The 23,557-nt window shown below is 41.2% G+C and overlaps 1 protein-coding gene across 6 annotated transcripts in view; it reads left to right on the forward strand.

Annotated features, from left to right (window-relative positions):
- The first annotated feature begins 7,337 nt into the window (after window positions 1-7,337).
- ARPP21 (cAMP regulated phosphoprotein 21) overlaps window positions 7,338-23,557 on the forward strand; it is a 144,488-nt gene continuing 128,268 nt past the window's right edge. Inside the window, exon 1 of one of the 6 annotated variants that reach the window (XM_036332942.1) lies at window positions 7,338-7,428. The gene's annotated coding sequence lies outside the window, so the exon portion shown is untranslated. The other 5 variants (XM_036332943.1, XM_036332940.1, XM_036332944.1 and 2 more) reach the window with 5 other exon arrangements.

Genomic DNA, 23,557 nt, shown 5'->3' on the forward strand with positions numbered 1-23,557 from the left:
CAATACAGAAAATGTGAAATGAAAGTGATATATATTATCACATTGTTGCCAAAATTGTTGTGTCTATATTAATGACAGACAAGATAGAATCTGATGTGAAATCATTGCTAGATATAAACAGCATGCTTAATTATAGAAAAAATTAACAACCTATCCAGAAGACATGCTATTTGTAAACTTGTATCTGTCTAACAAAACATAATAAAAAATGCATAAAGCATAATTTAAATGATTATTAAAATTAATTAACAAAGCCATAAGAATGATCGAATATGTTAACACAGTTCTCTCAGAAGCAGATGGATCAAGCAGAGAGAACTGAAGGGACAATAAATGATTTTAAAAATAAACAGTTTAATTTTACAAATCTAAACTAATAGATAAACATAGAGCCCTGTACTAAATAAAGGTCATGCATTGTTTTCAAGAGCACGTGGACTATTAACCATAATTGTTCACATGCCAAGTCCTAACTAAGATCTCCACAAATTCAAAACCATTGACTTAACTGAAATAAAATTAAAGCCCAGTGATCAAAAGTAGAAACTCTCTAAAAAACAACACCTTTACAAACTAAAATTAAAGGAGAGAAAAATGTATTAAATAGTCCCTGGGATAAAAATGATTTTTAATGGTAATTACCATACAGAATCAAATTAAGGAAGTACTAATAGCAAAACTTTTGTTATGCAGCTAAAATTTACTAAGATAAAAATAAATATTATTAAGTGTGTATGATAAGAAATATTAAAATTTAATAAGCTACGCTTTCTCCTTAGGAGGCTATAAAATAATAATTGAACAAACCTCAAAATATTAGAAAGATACAAATGTAGGATTTAATGAAATAGAACATGTAGATATTTTTAAAAACTGTTTTCTTTTGGAAGACCTAATACAAAAATATGTTGGCAATATTAATAAACATATGTAAGAGATGGTACAATTTAAAAACTCTAGAAATTAATGAAACCATAACTAGAAATAATTTGGATATTCCTGAGGGACATTAAAAACCCAACTGAAAAATAGAAGAGACTCATGATATTCACTTGTGGGAAGACAAGGCAGAGATGCCAGGTCTCTAATCAGTCTGTCAATTCAATACATTGTCTGTGAAAATACCAACAAAATGTTTTATAAACATTTATAGGCTATTTCAGGAGAACGGGGTCTCACCTGGGAGATCTTTAGCCTCAATATAACACATCGGTAATTAGAGCAGTGTGATATTGTTTAGGCAAAAACTTACTGCTATCGCCTCATTTTAGAAATTTAGAAAACAAAAATAACTGAGGCTTTAAGGTGGAAATGACTTATTCAAGTCTCATAGGGATCTGGTGACTGATTCAGGACCAAAGTTCTGGCCTCCTGAGTCTCAGGCCTGGCCTCTGTGTCCTACAGTATGAATTACTGCTGTTTACTACAGTCTGTGTTACTCTCTCACAGGCTGTTAGACTAGCAGAGTTTATAAATCAGGGACTCTAGATTGTGCTGTGGTAAGAAACAGTCCCCCAAATTCAGTTGGTTAAAAAACAATTCTTCTTTTCTTGCTTACTTTATATGTCTGACGTGGGTCAGTGTTGAAGTCAGCTCCACACAGTCACTCAGGGACCCAGGCTGATGGAGGCTGATCATCTTGTAGCTGGAATGTCTGGGCAATGTCTGAGAATTCCCCAGAGGCTTTTCATTGCCTCAGCCCAAAGTGGCGTGTATCAGTTCCAGTCACATGTCATTGGTGACAGCTTGTCACTCAGCCCTGCCTGACTGCAGGAAGGCTGAAGAGTGAGGCGTCCTATCTGTCTGATTAAGGAAGAAAAGAACTGGCTATGGTAAGCCCTGGATCACACTTTCATGAAGTAAAGTGAAAGTAACTGAATTGTTAGGCTGATGATGATTCTCTCTCTCTCTCTCACTCACTCTCTCTCTCTCTCTCTCTCTATTTCTCTCTCTCTCTCTCTAATTGAGGCTTCCAGTTGTTTGTTTTTTATTTTTTAATGTATTCCTAAATACATGTGTCTCTGCCCCCATGCTGGAGTTGAAGAAATATCTGATCGTGTAAGTGAAATCAGTGGCTCTGGGTCTGTGTGGTTAAATGATCAGCAAAGGAAGGGGATCAAAACAATGGTTTGGAGGCTTGCCCAGGGTGCCAGGGATCTTCTTTATTTCTGGAGTGCAAGAAGACAGACCTGTATTTTACCAAAGAGTAAACCCTTTCTTGACCTGAAAGGGTTCATTCAGCTTCCTTAAATATGTATCCTTTTTATAGAAAAAAATAAAAAAAACCCCGCCTGTTGCCTATGTTAAAGGAAAAGTCTGAAGCAAACAGATAATTAGTAAACTCATGTAATTTTAATTAATTCTCTTTCCATAGCAAAAGTTTTTGCCTTAATTTAATACAATTCAATTAAACATAGACACAAAAATTTTTATGTTTTAATGGTATATTTATTTTTTAATATATATAATTTACACCAGGAAGTCAGAGGTCAATCAACTCTTGTTTTTCAAAAACTAGTTTATTGATTTTTAGAGAGAGAGGAAGGGAGAGAGAGAGAGAGAGAGAGAGAGAGAGAGAGAGAGAGAGAGAGAGAGAGAGAAACATCTATGTGAAAGCATAAAATTGATTGGCTGCCTCCTGCGTACCTCCTACTGGGGATTGAGCCCCCAGCCCAGAAATGTGCCCTGGCCCAGAATCGAATGGGCAACCTTCCAGTGCATGGGAAGTCACCCAACAACTGAGCCACACCGGCCAGGGCCAACTCTTTAATAAAGATTAGAAATCAAGGCAAAAGATATTCAGAAACTACTGTAACATCTTAAACTCTAGTATTATGCCAAAATATAAAATATAGATACTTTTGAAGATCAATTCAAATTTTAAAGATTTGTCCTAAAGGGATAATCCTCTAATTGGGACACAGTGCCCACAAATAGCTTTCAGTTATGTATAACATATACATGCATTGTATTTAACAGGCTACCATGTAGTCATTACTATATTGATGTAGTTAATGTCAATGAAAAGAACCCCATGACTTATTCTAAAGGACAAAGCAGGGAGCAGATTATAAAGTAACCTGTTTTGCAATCTATTTATGCAAAATAAAGCTATATATGGATGGATATATATGTACAGAGATTGGCTAAGCACAAAAAGTGATGACTGTTTGGGTGGTGATATTTTGAGAGATTTTTATTTATTTTTTTAATCTTGATTCCCCCTGCTTTTTAAAAAACAACATGGCTCTACAGATTTTGCAAATGTGCATTTATTTTCAAAAGAAATAAAGCTTTTTTAAAGAGTAGCTTTGGAGAACAAATTGTACATACATCCATGCATAATTACAAATCTGCAGATTCTTTTTCAGATACTGGCTATTGGCCTACAGCTAGGTTTCCAGTAAGATCTTAGTATTCTTTTGAAATATTAACACTGTGGATATGTTTTACCTCTTAACCCTACACATACACATACACACACACACACACACACACCCACACACTGTTTTAAGTTATGAAGAACAGTTTAAAATGTGAGTGACCTATATGTCATTAAGGATGGATTGCAGCTGTTTTATTCTAGTGCCTAATCCATAGACCTTTAAATATGATCTCATTGTTGAGAAGCCAAACATATTATTTATTGAAATTTAGAATAACTTGCTAACCTTTGTCTTCCTTTGTGTGAAAAGGGGAACAGTGTCCGTGACGGAGAAAAATGCGGCTTCTCAGGCATGGGAGTGTAAAACTGGAGGCAGGATCCCACACAGCGCCCTGGCAAATGCGAGGTTATGCTCTGATTCGCCCCTTGCATTTCAGGGGGATGACATTTACCTCTCTTCTCCCCAAAGACGCTCCCAATGCTTTTCCTGCCTTTCTGCTTTCAATTCTGGGCCCAGGTTTTAAGAACGAAAGCGATGGGTTGTGGGTTCCATAGAACACACGTGCTGCAGGGGGTCCTGGATGGGGGTGCTCACACAGGCCTCAGGTAGAGAGGCCTGCAGACACCCTGCCTGCACACACCTGCTCTGCGCTGGCTTCCCGCATCTGTGCTGTGCCGCCTGCTGCCCTGGCCTCAGCTGTGCCAACGCCACGGCCCCTCGGGGCAAGGAGTGCAAAGCAAGAAACACAGCACTCTGGGGGCCAGAGGGACACAACCCCAGATACTAACGATGTGTCTGAACCCTGGAATTTCTGCCCCGAGAGATGCTGAAAAGAAATCTGCCATTTAGTCCACAGCCTTCCTGGTGTGCTTCCTGGTCTTTTAGTGACACGTTTCCCTTGAGTGGATTTCTCCTCTTTCTTCTTATTGTGCCTCCTTGGGATGCATCTCTATGAAAACACTACACACGTTCATTTTATTTTATTTCGAGGAAGCCTCTTGGTTTGCAGTCTCAGCAAAGTATTGCTGGGTGCGGGTGCAGGTCAAAGTTCATGTACGGTCTGCCCGGGAGAAGGACCGGACCGAGGAGATAATCTTCTTAGCACAGCGCACAGCAGATCACAGAGGAAACATGGCTCCCGCCAAGGGATCCGTGCCATGCGAACATTTGGTTCCTAGTTTCCCGAGTCCTCTTTGTTTTTGAGCGTGACATTTCTTCATGCTCAGATGCATGCGTGATGGAACATTCTTTGTTGATGTTCTGAAATGTGTCTTGGAGTTATTTTGGCTCCGCGTAAAATAAGAATTGGGGAAGTAAACTTCTCTGGCTGAAGTGCTAATCTTTTCTTTCCTGTTCTCAGTCCCCTGCCTTTCTCTAACCACGCATATTTGAATGCCTTTAAGCCCAAGACTGGTACTGAATGAGGCCTAGACCATTTTGTTGGAAACAGGGCGAATGAGAAGGCTCGCCAGGGGATCTGTGGGCCCTTCTGGTGGTGGGGGAGAATGCCCTGAAGGGGAGTTCCTCACAGCCTAATTGTTGAGGAATGATGGAAGTTCAACAGCATGGAAATTCGACTTCTCGCTTCAGCTGCAAAGGTGCTTACAAAGGTAGCTGGGCGATCTTTGCAATTTGCCTTCCTTCGAAAATCCAATTTGGAAGCTTCATTAAAGGGCACTAATTTAGTGTCTCGGGGGAATCTGTGTTTAAAGGAGCTTGTCGAGATAATCTTAGATGTTTGCCAATGTGTAGGTGAGCTCAACTCCCCAAGCTGGGGTTACCTGGTTACATGCAGGTGCTTTCATTTCAAACATGATACCAAACAAAGTCAAAAGCACCGGATCCAGGGGAGAGCAGCACCCCTTTCTCTCCGGACACCATCCTGGTTTCCTGACCTTAAAGTCAAGATGCTTTCAGTGCATAAACACTTCTGTGACTGGCACTGTGGATCTGTCACCAGAGATCCAGTAAGGGACACGTCAGTGTTGGTGCGTTTAGTGGTGGCTGACTCAGGACAGCTCAAGGGCCTTTAGGAATGGTAACTGATTCAAATCGTTTTTAAAAATGCAAACACTTTGAATGCCTCGAATCACTTACTGCTCCCAGAAGTATATTTCAGTCCCACCGTGGGACCCAAAACTCAAAATTGGATCGCAGAAAGTTCATTATCTGCGTGGCCTCAAAGAAACAGGAGGCTTCCCCAGTTCCTAATTTGTTGGCAAAATACTATCACAAAAAAAGGTAGAAAATTGAGTTGAAGCCAATTAGTGTTGTTCTGTGTTGGGATGCCTACTGCGTTGCATTCAGTTTTGTCATCAAGTTCGTCCTTGCATCATTCAGACACTGAAACATGCGTCTTGTTCTTTGACATGATCTCTGGAGTGTGTGCTGAGTGCAGCCTGAGTGCCCCTCCTCCCACCCAGGGGCTACAGTTTCTAATCCCGTTTATAGCATCAAGTTCCATTTTCCTAGTGAATTCTCAGAGTAAAATCAGATTTGTTCTAGGAAGACTTTGTGTTAAGAGCAAGCTGTTAAGTTTCTCTGTGAGTTGGTGACACATCCATCCTTTCAAGAGATGCTGAAGTCTAGTCCCCTCCAGAAGGAAAGTCAAATACACTGGCCCTCTTCCCATGCAGTCCCAAATGTGGGACTTTACGACACAGCACAGCTTGGCACAACAATCCCCCCGCCCTCCCCGAGTGGGATTTTTCCTGAGTAGAAATAAAGAGAATTAGAAATACCTTTTATAAGTTTGCCCTTGGATTCCATATGCCTGTTAAAAAGCTTTTGGCGAGGACGGAGGAGAAAGAGATCGACATAAGGGTCTTGAATTCCTTAGGCTTCCTTTGCTGAAATCTCATACAGCAGATCCATTCTTATTCCAGCAATAGCTGATCCCCAGGGAGACAATTTCTAATATTTGGAAAATACAGTAATTATCTATTCATCAAGGACTAGTACACCTATTTCTTTCCACATTTTCAGGAACGATGCATAGTATCTGTTTGATATTTATAGTCACTCTCTTAGCCTATATGAACACGGCTATGCCTGTTGAAATTGCATTTCTATAAAAAGTGGAAGGCACATCCTTACTCAATCTGCTTATGATGTCTGTCACTGGAAATGGATGTCCATAAATGAAACTGAAAGGACGTGGAATTTTTTCATGATGTGGTTTATGCTAGTTATTGGATGTCTATCCCTGGGGTGACTACTTGCAGCTGGGGAAAGTTGACTTTCTCCTCTTCAATTTATTGGGGAACGGGGGTGTTCACTGCACCAGATCCGGAGTTATTCAGCATCTACATTTCAGAAGCTCATTTGCTGGATACTGTCAAAATGAGCTTTGGCAATCCCATGCAGGCATGCACAACTATAATTTGGCTTCACATTAATAACAACCTAGCAAAGAAGCCCAGGATCCAATGCCTTGTTCTCAGCTGGGGGCAGAGAGCCAGCGTGATACATCTTGGCTGGTGACTTAGAATGTTGGGAAAGTAGGCGCTGCAAGCACTCAGGATGGGTGGGTGGCATTCCGGAAATGTATTCCCATTCCCCCAGGATTCATGTGTGTGTGTGTGTGTGTGTGTGTGTGTGTGTGTGTGTGTGTGGTGTGTACCCCGAGACAATGAAAAAGACACACACACAGATTTACAGATAATAAATAATAAAAATAGCACATCTCCAGAACAAGTGGGAAAGGCGACGCTTTTGTCTCTTCCAATGTCAACTCCGTTCCCTGCCTCACGCCCTGCCCGGCCCGCGTTTCCGCAGCATCTTTCTGATTCTAAACTAGCGCCCCAGTGGGTGGGCAGTGGTCCGGGCAGGGCAGTTGCCCACAGGGAGTGCATTGGCGCCGCGCACTTGACTTTGGATCTTGCCCGAATCCCCGAGAGCCCTGAGGCTCCGGATTCCTGGGGTGGAGTGAGGTGTGGTGTGGGGGGTGGGGGGGTATTCTCTGCAGAGTTGGCCTGGAAAGTGAGTGCCGGAGCGAGCGAGCTTGGCCAAGTGTCCGGGGAGCCTGCAGGCGCCGGGAGCGGTACGCTGTGGGGCGCGGGCGCGGGCGCCGGCCGGGAGCGGGAGGGCGTGGAGGGGCAGGGGGCAGCGTGCCAGTTCCCTCTCTGACTAATGATGCTCACGGCGCCGCGCGGGGCTCAGACGCTTTGTCTCCAGCCTCGGGGCTGGCGGAGAGCTGACGGGGCAGGGATGGCACGGCGGGCGCACGGGCCGGTGCCCGCTCTCCCACTCGGCCAACTCCGGCCGCGCCCGGGGCAGAGAGGCTCGGGCACCCGGCGCCCCGCGGCCAGCACCCGGGCGTGGCGGGCCGGGACCGGGGTCTGCCCCCCGAGCACCTGCGGGGCTGCCGGCCACGCGCAGCGCCGGGAGCCGGGGCGGGACCGGACGCCGCAGGGGCTGCGGAGGGAGCGGGGCGCCGCCCCCCGCGGCAGTGCCAGCCGCGTGGGAGGGCAGAGTCGGCCGGCGGACGGACAGACGGGCAGACGGGCAGACGGCGGAGGAGGCGGAGAGGTAGGGGCTGTGGCACCGAGGGACGGACCAGGGCTGGCTGGCTCTGAGTGGGACTGTTATTGACGGAGCCATGGACAGGTGCGAGCAGTTAGCTTGAGACGGGGGGAGGCAGAGGCAGAGAGAAAAGAGAGAGAGAGAGAGAGAGAGAGAGAGAGAGAGAGAGAGAGAGAGAGAGAGAGAGAGAGAGAGGGAGCATTCGCGCGCTCCTTCCCCTGCAGACGCCCTCCTCTGTCCGAGGGAGAGGCTGGGGGGCTCGGAGAGAGGTGCGCGCCCAGAAGATGGCTAGAGGGACCCTGCAAGGCTAGTGGGACCAAGAGACGAACAGACAGACCCACTCAGGCACGGACCGCCAGCGAGAGCCGCAGCTCTGAGAACGGAGCGCAGGAAAGCCAGAAGCCCGCGCTGTGCTTCCCGGCTGAGCGACAGACAGACAGACGTGGGAAGGGACAGACTGGCAGACAGGAGGTGGGGGCACGTTCAGTCCCAGCAGCCACTTGGACAGAGAAGGCGGCGCGCCCCCAGAGCGTGTCCGGAGCAGCAGCCAGCAGCGGGGGTGCAGGGTCGCCAGCTGGAACCGCCAGCGTGACCATAGCGGTGGTCGCCACAGCCTTGCCAGGATCGCAGCTGCCAAGGCTGTAAAAACCTCCTTTTACCAGCAGTTAAATAAAAAAAAAGCCAAGCTAAATCAAACAAATCCAGCCAAATCAATCATTGAAAAACAATCATATTAATAAAAGCCAAAACCTTAATCAAGGCACCAAGACGCTGGGGGGATATCCACTGTGCGGTCAAGGTAATAACCAAGGTCTTCCACGTGAACATCGCATGCCTTTTGTGTGTGTGTTTCTCCTCCTTCCTGCCATATGTCTGTGCTGTTCTTTATAATTGTTCGTAGTCCGTATTTCTCCTTCGTGTTTGTGTTTGTGGAAAGCTGTTGTTACATATGTATTGTGTTGTGTTTGTCAAAGGAGGGGTTTAAACTCCCTCTCCCCCAAAGGAGGCAGAATTGGAAAGCTGGGAGAGGACTGAAAAGGGCAATTGTTTCATCAGAGAAGTCTACAGTGATTTATGCAGATTTCAAGGTAGAAAGTTTTCAAGGCTCTGAATGCATTGGAAAGAGAGCTATGCTCGGGGCACAAAGTTGTCATCTGTGTGTTGTACTCGCAGGACTCAGGAAACTGGATGTTTACTTTGTTTTTACATGTGTGAAGTCTGTGTTTCATGGCCAACTCCAAATTTGATGTCGTCTGTGGCAGGTTGTAGATTTAGTGATAGAAGTGAATGGAATGAGACAGGTGTTTAGGAAGTTTCTTGGGACGAGAAATTGACTCAATGTTTATGCATAGACATAGAGCTGGAGAGGATGTGGTTGCTGTTAGCTGCTCAGGGGCAGTAGGTGGTCACCTCCTGACGATACAGGGTAAGGACAGAGACCAAGCCTAAAAGAAAACAAACAAAAAAAACCAAAAAAAAAAAGAGTGAACTGCAAGTTATAGGGACGGGGAGCTTGTAAGCACAGCGCAAGGCTGGTAGGTAGTCACTTTCAGGAGACTGTGTTTAGGATGCAGATAGCCACTGGATTTGGTATTTTTTTAAGTCTGTTGGCATGACCCTTCAGCCTCTCTAAACAAGCCTGGCGTTCTCCAAAGTTGAAATGAATCTGTACAAGATTCTGCTCAAACAGTGACAGAATCCCAAGGATTCCTGCCTCCCCCTCACCCACTTTGGAGATCAAAATCGCTGGGATTGTTTTAAGAAAGCGGAGACATGGAGATGACAGGACAGTATCTTTTCATACGGCAAAAGTTAGGAGACCTTTGCCACACGCTTTAAAAACAAATGCACCTGCTCCTTTGATCCTCCGAATTTGTGTCACCACAAGCCCTGCGTGTCTTCATAGGATCGTAGTCAGTGTCATTTTCACAAAAGGCAGTCGTTTGGAAGCCGAGGGCTCTAGCTATGTTTTGTTCAAATAGCCGTGTAAGCCACAGTCTTGGCAATAACTGCTGTTGCTGCATGGCTAACGGGGATCGCGTGCACTCTTTTCGGGTTTATATGGATGTGTAAGGTACGTATCTGTGTTTGAACCTTTATTTCCTTTCGTATCATTTTTCCACTTCAACTGCCAGAATATTATAAAATTTTCTTTAAGGGGTACAGTTCCTTGTCACAAGAGCTACAAAAGGCTAACCTACGACTGTCCTTGCTTATCAATGCGATGAACTGCTTTAAAAGAGTTGGGTTTGATTGCTTTAAAATCATTTGCTTTAATTTTCAAGACTTTTTGACTGCTGTGCATACATGTCTTAATTTACCCCGTCGGGACATGACTTACGTTATTTCATAAATCCTATAGAGTTGCTGTAGGTAAACGCCTGTCTAACAGAATACCTTGTTTAGGTGAGTCATTGTTAAAGAAACTTACACAGCTCCTGAAATTGACTTGCAGCTTCCCAGTGACTGAATCCCACTACAGGCTGATGTCTTTGGCAGTGCTCAGCTCAGAGGGAGTAGGGTTTGTGTGTGCTATTAGATTTGCAAATTGCTGATCTCCCAGAGACTTTCCCTCCCAGATCCCAGCTGAGTAGAGTTACCCTGAGAACTATGGCATTAGCCCTGTCGGAGCATGCTCCGGCGGGGAGTTCTGTGCAGTCTATTTTTAATGCTATTTAATGAAGGAGCAAGCACCTCATCCAGCAATAAGAGAAGCATGATGGAACAGAGCAGTGCGTGGTTATGGATACTGGAGACGGATCTCTGCAAAGGTACAGACTGGCTGCTGGATATGGTAATTGTAATCAGTCCTAATATACTGCACTAACAGAAATCAATTGGTTTTCGTGAATAGTTTGATATGTCTTCATAAACCTCTTCAGTGATTCTTAGAAAGAAGACTCAATGATTCGAGTGCCTTAAAACTTAAGGGAGATGCTAACCAGGGAGTTCCTGCTTGAATACTATTTTTAATACAAGCTGTCTGGTTCTTGGGTGGCGAGAAGTGCGGAAATAATAGCAGATTCCTAGCATGTTGTTCTGGTGAAGGGTTTGGAGCTTGCAAAATATTTTGGGCATAAAGTAACTAACATCCTCCTAAGATATTATGATAACTTGAAGCCCTACCTTGTGAATTTTTTTTTCCCATTTTCTTTTGTAAAGTTGGAGGCTAGGTTCAGAATTGTGTCAACGGAGTGAAGCAGGAAGTTTTGATTGAACTTGATAGAATGTTTGAGTTGTTCTCTCTCCTTACTTTGAAATAAGCACAATAGATTATCTTACTGAAGGTTAACTACTTGAAAAATGTAGATTGAAAAGATGGCACTGGTCATTTTTGGAGTGCAATAATGAGGGGGGAGTATCTTAATATTATCGTGCGTGAAACATAAGAAGCCATCTGTCTGCAGTGTTTGTATATATGCAGAACACTTGTCTTCAGATAGAAAGTGAGAATGTTCACTCAGAGAGGTCTGTGTTGTTCATTTTCATATTAATGACATACTACAATCAGGTTATTTCTTTGTTCAGAGCAAAGCTAATGAGACAAATGCCTCAGTGGTTTTAAAACTTAATAAATATAAGAGAACGTGATGTTTTTTTAAGTGAGAAAGTGAGCCACATTGTCATTAAACAAAGCTATTAGAGCGATGTACAACATTGTTCTGGATTTGGCCAATTTTTATGAAAAACAAGAAAGCAAAATCCCTCAGGGAAATACATCGCGAGGAGTTAAGTGTAATGTGTTGTTGTTATTGTTTGCGTTTTGCACTCTGTACTTCCAGATATTTTTTTTGCACTCTGTACCCTTGCTCTCATATTTTCCTTAGTGATCATGCTGTTTGGACCACAGTGCGGCTCTCTTTCTTAAGATCCTCAAGTCAGTGGGCATTCTCATCTGAATTCAATGTGTATTTTGTCTGTGAACGAGATAATGATAAGCTGCATGAGCAGAGTGTGGAATGAGTCAGCCACTGAAGACACAATACCCAAGGTAGCCAGAAGTGAATATGATGGAATATCATTCGTATGGGGAGGCAGTTGGGAGTTCAAAAGGTTGGAAATTGCAAATGAGCCATTTGTGTAAGTTAGTTTAATTCAGATCTGCTTTCTGACAAGGTTGGTTAGGCAAGACTATGGGGCTGAAAAGTGATGTCGACATTGAAAGCCATTGCTTCCCATGGTAAGTACCGGCCTCGTTCTCACTGGCACCACAAGGTGGTAGCGTGTTTAGACATTTGTGAATCTCTAATCAGAAAAATAACCGGTTTCCTTCAAAATGCATTATGTCACCTGGAAAGTTCTGAATATATTTCAAGTCAGTGATGACGAACTTCTAACATATACCCTTCCTCTCTTTAGACAAAGAGTTTCATTTTTTTTAGGAAATCTGTGGTTCCAGAGTTCTCTTCATTTCTGCTGATTTTGCTTTCTTTTATTTTTCATTCTCACATTTAAAGTTAAGTATGATAAATGGTTTCCAGCCGTGACCTAAGTGAATGCTGAAGGACTTTTGAAGGTAGAAAAGAATATTAGTGAGATGTATCTGTGTCTAGATTTGTTTTTCTCAAGCTATCTTGGCTTCTGAGTGTTAGTTTCCTGTAAGGAGTATTTATGGCAAGTTCTAATAAATTGATATTTTTCAGTGACTCGGAGTCTTATAATTTAAAATGATTTTGCTCATTTTGGATTAAACTGACCCTGGATGTTCAAAGTATTGACCACTTGAATTCACATCACAACCATTTCATTTCTGTGAGGATTAGATATGGACTGAGATATAAAGTATTAAATTGTATACATTAATATCATATGCTTGATAAAGAATAATGTGCTTTTTATTGTCTGGCAGCATTGTTATCTGTGGTCTCAAAATCTTCTGGTGATATTTTCTTAAGGCATAAAACGCCCATATCACATTTTGAATGGACCTTTTTCTAAAATCACTGGGGCATATCTGTGCCCTGGGAAATAACTATGCAGGTAAACCAAAAAGTGAGTTGAATATTTATTTGGAACAATCGAAAGGAAATTGGAAAACAAAAGGTTTGACTAGAATACACCAAATTGACTCTCTACCTGAAAATTGAATTCTTGGCTTTATGTCACGCTCTCCTGTTCTAGCTGCCAGCACAGATCTTACTATTGCCAGAAAAAACGAATGTTAATCACTGTCCATGGCCACAGAAAAAGCAGTGTTTTAAATTCCTCTCCATACTTCCCCCAAGGAAGTTTCTTCCGGCAGTTTGTCATAAGCTCCGCTTAATATACATCTTGGTGCCACAGGTTACATAAGATTTTTTATAAGTTCAATAATCAGGTGATATCTATTAGCATAAAATTACAATTGCGACTTCCTGAAATGCCAAAGATTGCGTCCAAAGTTGTCTCATTCAAGGTACACTCTCATAATTATTTCTCAGTCATAAATTTATACATTTTTAAAGGAATTTACAATCATTCATTTTAACTAGCAACAGAAAATCATTGAATTTTCTCCAGGTAAAGGGGACAGGAGGATCTACTAATAAATGTCCCTTTGAAAAAAAAGCCTCCTATCACAGTCTCACATTTCAAACTACTTCAAAATTATACAGCAGTTCTTACTTTAGAAATTCGTTGTGATTAACACAGAGACTATTAAGATTTTGTTAACATCACTTCCCTAAATAATAGCATTGGTTTTAAGAAAGGAAGGATTGAAGATTTTTAACAGAAAAACAATTACGTCACTTCTTATTTCACATCTTTTGGCAAATTTGGTAGAGATGTACTTGGCATGCTGTGGCTAATGTTTCTACGCAGAATTGCATAACGTAATATGCAGGTGTGTTTTTTTCTACAGGTTTTTTCATTGAGACATATTCACAAAGAATACCTACCTAGATAAACCCAGTAATCAATCCCTGATACTCACCCAAGCTAAGAAATAAGTTTTTGTGATAGGAACATCCCTGTGATTAGTCCCTGTGATAGGAACCCAGGGACTAATCAAGCAGACTGAGTACTGGGATTCCTAACAACAGATACGCATTCTCTTACATTTGCATTATTGTTGGTTGCTTCTTTATTACGCACTAAATACTTGAGATAAGAATAAGGGCCATCTATAAGGAAATGGAAATCAGAGGAATGGTGCTCATACATTTAGCAGATTTTCTTTTAATTGCCAAGATACAGTACTCACCTTAGAACGTTCTAGTCCATAGAATCATACCTTAAAGGGGAAAAAAGTGCATGTGGACATATTTGCATCTGGTCGAAATTGAGAATCAACACCAACAATTGAGGCAAAACATTTCAAGATCATCAGAGAACAGGATGGAACATTGATTTCTAAAAGTCTGATGCTTATCCCTTGATAAGTAAATCAGAAGGCCCAGCTCTTACCTAATTGTTTAGGCATTTGAGCTGCTTTCCGGTGATCTCATCACTATTAGAGAGATCTAGAAAAATCAAGCCCGGGGTTAGCAGAGAGTGAAGGAAGGGCTTCGGAACTCACTGCAATCAGGGACTAGCTACGGTTGCGTCACTTTTATTTGCTGCTAAACTCAATAAGAAAACAAGAAGCTCTTAAATTGTCTTTGCAACTTTTACCAAACGTTATGTAAAAACATTTCTAAAACCACAAGCTAAAATTCTCCCATGAAGCGCCTAATGTTTATTGATGAGAAAATACCTATACTCTGCACTGGCATGTTTTTCTTAGCACTTTGCTGATTAACATGCATTACTATGTAAGTTTGGTAGAAACCCCAGCATTGCTGGCATTTGACTTAATGTAATCATCAAAAAGCTGTTGGACAGAAAATGGGTAGATTCTAGATGAGTATGTGACAGAACGAAGATTTCTGCAGCATTTGCAAGCTTCGAATACACATTGCTTCTTCAAAACACTATCTTTTTAAAAATGAGGGTATTAAAAACAAAGCTTTTAATTGCAAATATGGCATTTTACTTTCTTTTTTCTTTTTTTTTTTTGGAGAAAGAAGATTAAGGTTTATAGTCAAATGATGGCTCTTTAAGCCAGTGTAGCACATCATTGTGTTAAAATTGCTGTTGACTTCTGCCAAATTAATTAATTCTCAGGACCTTGCAGCCATATCAATGATCCTATTTATTTTTTCTGGCTTATGAGAACAATTGCGTGAACACTTTTAAATACATAGTTTTATTTTTGTTTATTTTAAGTTCTGGCTTATGAGAACAATTGCGTGAACACTTTTAAATACATAGTTTTATTTTTGTTTATTTTAAGTTTAATTAGATATGCTGGTGTCGTCAGAATTTTAGGAAATGATCAGACATCTGCCATTGCATTAAAGATGAATTCAAAGATCCCACTTCAAACAACTAGCTGGTATTAATGATTCTTCCCTGTTTTCCACTCTGGTGCTGATTTAACTTTGGTCACAGCACATATTTCCTTTGTGAAGATTAAAATCTTACTGCAACCTTGAAATTTCCACATAATCACTAACAGAATTCTGGAAGAATTCTATCCTAGAGCCTGCCGTCATGTGGCGTGTACGTGCTGTTGCTATCTGCTTAAGCACAATTAAGTACTCTAACAATGGGAAGCTTTCATCCTTAATTATTATTATCATTGTTGTCTTCACCCGGAACTATGGATGGCAGTGAGTTTGTGTGTGTGTGTGTGTGTGTGTGTGTGTGTGTGTGTTTTCCCCCAGCATCAAGAGGTGAGAGAGCACACCTAGTAAAATGTGACAAAGTTGATATGTTTGAAAAAAAAAAAAATATATATATATATATATATATATGTCAGACAAAATATATATATTTTCTAGGGCAAGGATGCAAATATCCCATCAAGAGGGCTATTGTTTTATCACAAATTAATTAATTGTCAGGACCTTGCAGCCATATCTATGATTCTATTTATTTTTTCCAGCTTATGAGAACGATGATTGTCATGTCTGCATCATTTGTCAGATATGACGTAGGAAGCTAAGATACGTCGAACTCAGTGGAACTTCCGATCAAAAGTCAGGTTAAAACTGACAGAGAGGTAGACCAAAGGTATGCTCGGAGCTTAGCTGAGGAGGAGCAGGCCACTGCTGTGTGTGATGAAGGAAGGCTTTCCCGCAGACACAGGGGCCTCCCTGAGACTTTGCAGGTTATAAAAATGTGCAAAATTTGGATTGAGAGTAAAGGTCTGGAGACATAAGGCCTCAATAGGGTGGTGTATCCAAATCTCACCTCCCCAAAACTTACCTTCATAAATATGCAATGTACCTCCTGAACCAGCCATCCTGGTGTTTGGCTTCTGGGTCTGAATAACTAATAGTGTGACTATGGCCAAGACTCTAAACCTGTCTGTGCTTCACAGGTTCAGCAGGTTAAATTGGGTAACAACGCCAGTTCATTCTGAACAAATTACTAGTTACGTGATTTGAGCAATTTCGTTAATTCCTCGTGGCATCAACGTTCTCCCAAAATTAAAGGCCTCCCTTGTAGGATAGAAGCAGAAACAAAGTACCCGGCACATAGGTATTATTCAGTATAAAGAAACGATTATCTTTTCATCTGAAAAACTTTAGAGAGATTTAACCTCATTACATAAAGGAGACAAACCTCCCTTTACAAATTCTTTTTAATTTTTAAAGATCTTTTAGTAATTTAGTGTTCTTCTGTTTCCACCCCATAAAAATCTGCATGGTTATAATGGGAGACTGGCTTTACTCTTTCTGTGCCTATGAAATATCAAAGGCCAAGCCAATGTAGCAGCTAATCTGGGAGGTGTGCATTGTATAGGAATCATGGTGCTTAAGAAGGCCATTATCTCCCGTCAGTCTCTCAGGGAGGGGATGACCCTGCCAGATTTGTCTAAATACTGAACATATTAAGTATATGACTTCTCCAAAACATTTTACTTGTGAATGTCTGCCATCTAACACGGGAGGCTGAAGAACTAACTAGAAAGGGGCTGGCACGGACCCATGGAGGAATAATGTTAAATCCTGCCCTACTGGGTGACAGCAGCAGCTTTGGAAAGGAGGGGAGATGGAGGCAGTTTTCAGTGCCCTCCAAGCCCTGAAAGCAAGGGGAGCTGTGGGCTTGTGGGCGCCCTGCCTGGTACCCCCACAGCAGGCTCTCACTTCCTGTCGCTAAACACCCAGTGAGCTGCTTGGACTGGGAGATGATCTGGCCTCTCATCCTGAATTATCTGCACTTAGTTTTGCTGAAGTGAGTCACTTCTACACCTGTGTTTGAATGGCCAGAGGATGGGGAAACATCTCTCAGAATTGGGGTTTAATCAGTTGGTTCCTCCACCAGGACATGGAGAACCACAATGAGTGTTCAGCACAGCAGGAGGTGAGCTCTGCCAAGCAGTAAATTTATCATCAGCTAATTGCACTTCATTTTTAAATTATAATTTGAAGATCAGCCATTCTTAGGGATGGCACAATCAGAAAGTTTTCCAATGAAACTTCTCTGAAGGCACCTGAGAATGAATTTATAAATTTATAACCTTTGGTTTCTAATACTGGCTGGAAAAAGGAAGAGTAGAAAAATTATAATATATATATATATTTATATATACAGTATATATATGTTACATATATGTATATAAATTCAACAAATATATATATATACATTACATATGTATATATATAAATTCATCAAAAGACATATGCTTAAATACAAAAGTCATTTAAATAACTCATATTAAGCAAAAGGGTGATTTAGCCCCAAAGCATATTTCCCCATATATTTTTCTTTATTGTCCTTAGCAGTTCTTGCTTACATGTGGCAGATATTTAATCAGTTTCCTGACTTAAAAATTGACCTTTATATTGTTGATGCCATTTAATATTCAGGATTCAAAATCAGCTCTCAGTAAAGTTTTCAGTGTGTTTTTTTTCCCTAAAATTTCAGCTAAAGTGTATTGGACATTCATCTTTCTGAAAAAGAGGACAAAGAGATGCCCTTACGTTTAAATTGCAGCTGACCTGGGAAATATGTTGGCTCTACAAAGAAGTTTCTTCTTCCGATCTCAGGCAATGATTAGGGCTTCGCCAGTCTGCTTACACTGAATACATAGACCACTCTTCCATCTACATGGAGAGGGGTGAGGCCAAGGCAAGCTCACAAACAATTTCCAATCATTGCTGCACTGAAGTAGAGACAACTTATGTTTACTAGATATGGCCTGAGGGGAGATTAACCTTGGTCAAGGTGAGCCAAGAGGTGGAGAAAGAATTCACTCCTCTGAAGGTAGGGCAAGTCCACTGTATTAGATTAGAAGGCAGGGGTGAGGCAGAGAGGGGGAAGAGAATACTAACAAGTTGGGTAATTTCAGACCCCCCTTCCTGTCCTACGCAGAACAGCTCTAACCAAACTCTATGTGAGTGCCCCCCTCTTCCTGCTACAGGGCAACAGCAATAGGATTAACCAAGTTAAATGACAAACCATTTAATCCACTCAGGGTCACTGAAAATTGGACTCATGTTTACCCCTCTCTAGAAAAATAATCTAGCCCAAAGAAAGGGATAGACAATTCAGGGTGGAATGGGTTTGCTTTCTTCTTTTACCCCCTACATTTTGAGGTATGCCAAGTGTGGCTCTGATCACATGAACTTCTATTCAACCATCCATTTCCCAAAGAAAACCCAAACCTGGCGCCTTAATTTAGAGAGACGAGGAGCACATTCTTTTTCTTCTCCGTGACTGTGGCAGGCTTTGGGAATACGCAGGAAGCAATAGATTTTGACACAGCTGGTCTTCTCCACAGGAAATCAGAAAATATATTCTGGACCACACTGTGTCAAAGCAGGGGGATTTCCATGCAAGCTGAATTGAGGAGCATTGAGCTCTTATGTCTGCATAAGAACACAAGACTTGTGTTTGCACCAGATACCATGGTTATTTATCCATTTGTTCAACCTTGTTTTTCAAATATTTATTGAGGGGTTTTCTATGTGTCAGGTCTCGTGCTAAATATTTGAGAAATTGGCTGTATGGGATTTTATAGGCATTTGGGAAAGATAAATGTATTTTAACAGTTAGAACAATGCAGTGAATGATTGAGAAAACTCCATAATGACAGATGGACAATATCGTGGATGGTAAAGCAATATGAAGTGATTTTGACAAATTAGAAGAAACATTTCTTTACTGGGAAAGTTAATTAGGAAGATCCATAGGAGTTATCTCAAGGGTAGAAACCATACTGTTTCCAGAAAACAAACAAGGAAGAATGAGCACCCCTGGTAAGTTGCTGGGGGAAAGTTCATATGATGGTTAGACCAGAAACTAAAACTGTCAGTTGTGAAGCTCTCAATCAAGAGAAAGGAGTCAGCTGATTAAGAGGATGTATATGGACTTGGGATGAGACACTATATTCTTTTTTGATCTTATGAAATAATGCATTAACAATATTGCTTATTAGAGTTTCAAGCAACTGATTCAAGTTGAACTGGGACTCCAAACTGCAAAGTTCAAGTTCATATCAGATCATGGCAACAAATAGGTTTAGAATTTAAAAAAAGGTTTTTGTAAAGGCTAATTATTCTTTGAGTTTGTTTTGCAGTTCCACATTTGCATGTTGGAGAAAGGAAACTAAAATAGACTTAGAATATTAGAAAGGTTCTTAATAGATTAAAAATAGTGCCCATAATAAGAAGGAGATGGGATTACATATAGTGTCATAGGAAAACTTCAGAGGAGTAAAAGATTTGATTTATTGGGTACCTGAAGGGTGATTTTTTTTAAAGGATGCAGTTCTTTCTGTTGGCAGAGATAAATATTTAGGTTTCTGAAAGCAGAAAGAGATCTGGATATGTGGCCCCAGACCTGGTTCATGTTTTAATATCTTGCCCTGAAACACTGAGAAAGAACCTACTTTTAGAAGTTACCCATAAAGCAACAGGAATACACCAGATAATAGCTGGCATCTCTTCCAGTTTAGTTCCTATGATTCCATGGCTTTTTTGTAGAATATTCATGGGCCAGTTGTATATTGCATTGTCTATAAATTTGGGGTATACATTTTATTTTAGCCTTGAAAATAAGGACTAACGCTCCAAGATAACACTGAAATGATGAGAAGGAAAACTTACCAAGAGTATTTGGTTAAGTAAAGAGAATATGGGGTCCCAGCTCGGGGTTCAGATCCCACCCTGCAACTTCATACATTTCTTAAGCTTTTTAGCACCAGCGTCCTCATTTCTAAAATAGGATGGCCATAAGAATGAAGGCTGAAGCACTTCGTCAAGTGCCTAGCATTATTAATTCATTTTTTCCTGGTGCTCATAATTTTTTATTTGCTTGTCCTTTGTTTAGTTCTTATCACAACCTTTGCTTGATGCCATTATCCTCACATAAATAAAGCATCCCCTTAAGATCCCTCCCAGCCTTAATGATGTTTTCATGATGTGGCTGTTATCTTAAGCATTTTGTTCGTGCATAATTGGAGTTCATTTTCAGCACAACCATACTCTACCCTGATAAGCAATTCCCAGCCAAGGGTTCAGTGAGGACGGGCCGTCTGAGGACACCTGAAGTCCAGATGACTTTCTAGGAGGTGCTCTCCTCTGCACAGAGAGTAATACTTGACATTATAGGGAGCCTTGAAAAAGACAGCTGAGCATGGAGGATTTATTATTCCATGTGTGTCTGAAATTCCACATAATATTTTATTATCTATTAATGGTGTCTCACTTGGAGATTGTAGCACTGTTGCTCATTTACAAAGAAAGTTAACTAGGCCTCCTAGATTGGTCTAGAAAACGTGTAGAAAGTTTAATCTTAGCATCTTTCCAGGAGCAATTTGGGGCCTTCAGGCCTAGAAGTGATTTCAAATGAAGTCACTGTGGACCTGTGATTTGTACACAATGCAGATAAAAGCAATAATTATGTCCAACAGAAGGCCATTGGTAGAGTCAGAGATGCACCAAAATGATCTAGCAAGAGATGAAGACTCTAAAATCAATTTTTCTAAAATCACCAGAAAAACGTTACCTCATTGCTTTGACCTGGCTGTAAAATATAGACTCGTTTTGATGTTTTAAGAAAGGATGGGGCGATTTCACTTGTGTCGTCATTTATAAATTAGATCCTTGGGTGTAGGCAGGGATCAAATGGTGTGACTGTTCATGGCAGTGAAATAGACCCAGACCTGCACATTTGAAAGGACTGATATGGTGAACTTGCCTAATATTTTGATTGATGGAGAGTCCCCTTTGGGGTGCTCCTGCTGCAGTACACTGATAAAGGTAAGAAAAATCTAAATGAAAGGAACGCGACGCTTTTCTGAACTTTTTAGGGAAGCTGCTGAGTGGCCATGTGTGGAGGAGATCTGAATTTATTATTGTATTGATTAGGTCATTAGTGTCATTTGTTGGGCTCTGTGGGAATTCTTTTACTTGGCTTGTTCCTTCTGCCCTCTGAATTACCTTGTTTCCCCAGGCATGAATTCTTATCAGCATCCAAGATTCCTGTAGCTCTGACTATATTATTTGTTGAAGCCACAGGGACAGTGTGATGGAAAACTCAGCATTCCTCTACTCATTCTGAAGTTACCTCTGGATCATTTGGGATCATTGTTATTCTCTGTTATTGGGTCATTGTTATTTTGGAAAAACAATTTGTATTATGGTTTGCAGTATAAATGGCAACTAATATTTATGAACTACCCCTTGTGTGAAAGGGACTTGTGTGCCCATGAGCTGTCTTCACAGATCTGTTCTTGGTTGTGGTCACAGCTGGGGCAAAATTTCAGTTGTAGCATACCTGGGGGTTCTTGTCTAAGGAGAAGGAAAGGTATATTTGTCATCCTTGTTTTATTTTTCCTTTGTAACACGATGTACACTGTAATAAGTAAAAGCAAAAGGAAGGCACTAGTTTGGCTCAGTGGATAGAGTGTTGGCCTGCAGATTGAAGGGTCCCGGGTTTGATTCCAGTCAAAGACACATGCCCAGGTACGGGCTCAATCCCCAGTAGGGGGCGTGCAGGAGGCAGCTGATCAATGATTCTCTCTCATCATTGATATTTCTATCTCTCTCTCCCTCTCCCTTCCTCTCTGAAATCAATAAAAAATATATTTTAAAAATAAATAAAACAAAAGCCCTAGAAAGCATGGAGAATTAGATCTATCTGGAGATCAGAACCAGGAATTGAGAATCCAGATAGTGGAAGGATAGGTGTCCGGGGTCATGACAAAAAGGACATGGAACTTAACTTTTGAAACTGGTTCTGAGTAGGTGGAAATTTGTGCACCTGCGTGGGTCTCAAATCTGTACTTTTGTGGCAAGGATGGATTCTCAGCACCTGACATCACCTATCTTGGGACACACTTTCTCCAAGGGACCTAGACAGGCAATAGGCTTGAGGTCAAGGTGACAAGTTTGAATTCCATTGCTGCCTTTCAATGGCCTGGCCACATTAATTAACGATTAGGAGCTTCGATTTCCTTCTTAGAACATGTGAACAATAATACTCCCTTCATGAGGTATAGCATGTCAACCACTTGCTACATGTAGAAATGTCTCCTTCCTGCTTTCTCCTACAGGAACTGTTTATCCGTTGAAACCTGTAAGAAAATGTGTAATGAAATTACAAGGATATTAATACTTGTTTTGAAAATGCTATGAAGTTATCATTTGAGTCCCAGTATTTGAACTGTCCATGGATTACTGGGGGGAAAAAGAAGATAAAAAGATTTGGGTGGGTGGGGGGATTCTTTCACATTGGCTTTTGTAAGGTGTTAACAATACATGCCACATAGCTAAGGAAAAGAAAAATGGGGGAAAAAAACAAAAAAATTACAGCCTATCCAATCTGCCCAATTTAGAGGCAACATTACTTATTTAAGGAACTCAATAGTTCACACTTAAGTGAATGTAGATAGCCAGGGATAAGTGACTAGGGGGAAAATATTTATTAAATTTTTTTTACTAACTTGATGAAAAAGTGGTTTTGGAGATACCCCTCAGGCAATGAGGAGAGTTTAAAGAAAAATTGCTTTTCCTTTTTTATTTTCCTGATGAATTCGTGAAGTTTGGGCTCTAAGTCATCTTGATTGTCTTCTCTCATGATTATTTCTCATTATGGCATATGGTCTTGCTCTTCAGCTATGTGATGGGAAATGTTCTTGCAAATTATGTATACTCTGCCTCTGTCCCACGGGGAAGAACTAACACCAGGTAGATAACTCTATTCCCCGCCCACCTGCCGACACACATTTATGCAATTGACAGGCGTTGAGAATGAAATTATCCTTTTTTACTAATATGTTGCCCCTGAAATTGTTTTCCGTTAATCTTGAATTAGAAGTAGCCAGTGTGAGCTTCCTTCATGGATTGTTTGTCCTCCATTTGTTTTCTACCCAGCAGACCCCAGACACCTGGAGCGCACACTCATTCTCGGCTGTGCTGTCCCTGTGTTTGGCACCGAGGGTGACGGTTGCTTCTGGCAGATGCTCAAGATCAAAGTGGCCCTTTTATCCTTCTACCCTCAGGGAGTCCGTTTCTCAGATACAGGAAGTGGTGGGGTTAACAGAAGTTTCAGCCTTGCCTGAAACAAAAGCTAAGTGCAGTATGATAATCAGTCTCTCTATTAATTACTTGTCAAAGGGAGTGGCTTTGTTAAAATATTTGGAGAGATTCAGGGACTGCGCTAATTAAATG

This window comes from Myotis myotis, unplaced genomic scaffold, assembly GCF_014108235.1.
Source record: "Myotis myotis isolate mMyoMyo1 unplaced genomic scaffold, mMyoMyo1.p scaffold_m19_p_13, whole genome shotgun sequence".
Taxonomy (NCBI): Eukaryota; Metazoa; Chordata; class Mammalia; order Chiroptera; family Vespertilionidae; genus Myotis; species Myotis myotis.